This window comes from Capra hircus, chromosome 15, assembly GCF_001704415.2.
Source record: "Capra hircus breed San Clemente chromosome 15, ASM170441v1, whole genome shotgun sequence".
Taxonomy (NCBI): domain Eukaryota; kingdom Metazoa; phylum Chordata; class Mammalia; order Artiodactyla; family Bovidae; genus Capra; species Capra hircus.
Window position 1 is genome coordinate 71,598,944 of NC_030822.1, and position 1,903 is coordinate 71,600,846.

The 1,903-nt window shown below is 39.3% G+C and overlaps 1 pseudogene; it reads left to right on the forward strand.

Annotated features, from left to right (window-relative positions):
• Window positions 488-1,020, forward strand: LOC102178746 (annotated as a pseudogene).

Sequence of the window (1,903 nt, forward strand, 5' to 3'; positions counted from 1 at the left end):
CTGAAATAAATGGCAATACTGGGGAAAATTTAAATGTGTTGGAAGGTCACTGTCACATCCTAGCCATTTATCTGTCTGCTCACATTTTGATATTTCAAACCTATTCACTTAAGGCTTCTAAGTCAAGTAAGGAAAAACATGAACAATTAAAGAGCAAAACAGTCTACTGGGTGAAGTGGAGGATACAAAGATAATTATGTTGTAGTCCCTGAACACAGCAGATCGCAAGCTAATGATGAATGAAATTATGTAACAAATAACTTGGAGAGGAGTCCCCTAGTTTCACCGGACAACCCAACTTCTGTTTCTAAGAACTTTGGAGGAAAGCATATTTCTCATCTGGGATATTTTTCTTTTAAAATGCTCTTTTTCACGTCAAGAAATTAACATTTTCCTTTTGGTGTTTTGGCAATGACTGAATTAAAGCCAGGTTAACATTTTTTTTTTTTTTCCTTCTAAATTGTTAGGGGCCACAGACCAGATGAAGATGGAGCACTTCTCTTACAGTGTGATTTTGATCATGGCCTTTTTCAGAGCACTTGAACTGGGATTAGTCTCTGGATTGGCGCCCTTAAACTTGCCCGTCCATCACAGAGAGAGCTGGCCTTCAGAGACGATGGCCTTTGGTCCCAAGAGGAGCCTGCAATTCATCACCAGCCTTCCCAGTTTGTAGCATCCATGGGAATCCAAAAGAGTAAGGAGCTGAACAGAACCTGCTGTTTGAATGGGGGAACCTGCATGCAGGGGTCCTTTTGTGCCTGCCCTCCCTCTTTCTATGGATGCAACTGTGAGCATGACTCTCACAAAGAGAACTGTGGGTCTGTGCCCCATGCCAGGAAGTGTTCCATGTGTAAATGCTGGCATGGCCAGCTTTGCTGCTTCCCTCAGTCATTTCTACCTGGTTGTGATGGCCATGTGATGGATGAGCACCTCACAGCTTCCAGGACTCCAGAATTAACATTGTTTGCATGTGCTCTTATGCTACCTGGCATATGCCTTGCTATACAAAGTTATTATTAATCCACATTTGTTTTCAACATTTGTCATGCAGATTTCATGACCTGTAAAGGCTGTCTCTCTAATGTCCCAACTGAGAGATGATAATTTGTTAGTTGCCTTGAAATAGTGAATAGATTTCCCTCTGGTCCCTAAAAAAATTTCCTTAAAGCACCAATTACTTTCCTCTGCCCTGCCCTCTCCAAAAAACTAATTTAAAAAAAAAAAAAAAGAGTAAACCATATCTTGTGCCCAACTCCTGTGTTTCTGATACATGTAACTGCCAAGGGCTTACAAACAATTTTATTTAAAGAATTGAATTCTATATTCAGATTATTAAAGGTTACTCTCAATGTGGAACTGAGCATAAAGCTTTGAATGGACTTGATTGACATCAGTTAAGATAGTATCTTGGAAAGGAAGGACCTGTAAGGGGAGCAGAGGATAAGGGAGGGGGCAGATATTCATGGTGAGAGACAGGGTGCTAGAGTGATGGAGGTGTACCTGTATCCTGGGCAACTAAGTAGAAAAGTGGGAGCAAATGGGACAGATTTGAGAAAATAAAATTAATGTCATGGTTGATCTGGTGGCTACAGAGAAGCAAGTTAAAAGGCTAAGTTGAAGGGCAAGCTTCTATCATCTATAAGAAGCGGTATGAGACAAGGGCACTTGTTTTCTGAAGGATTTGTAAAAAGAATAAAGTCTCCTTTAAAAAAACTATCTAAATTCCCCAGATATATAAAGATTACTTAATACATTATGATTTCTCTATTCTATGCAATTATATCAATGGTGGTAAAAGAAAATGTTCACAGTATGTTTAGTTGTAAGCCAGTGATAAAACCATGTATTGTAAAGCCAATTTAAAAAATATGTATCTGTTCTGTCCAGTAAAAATGGGAAGTAC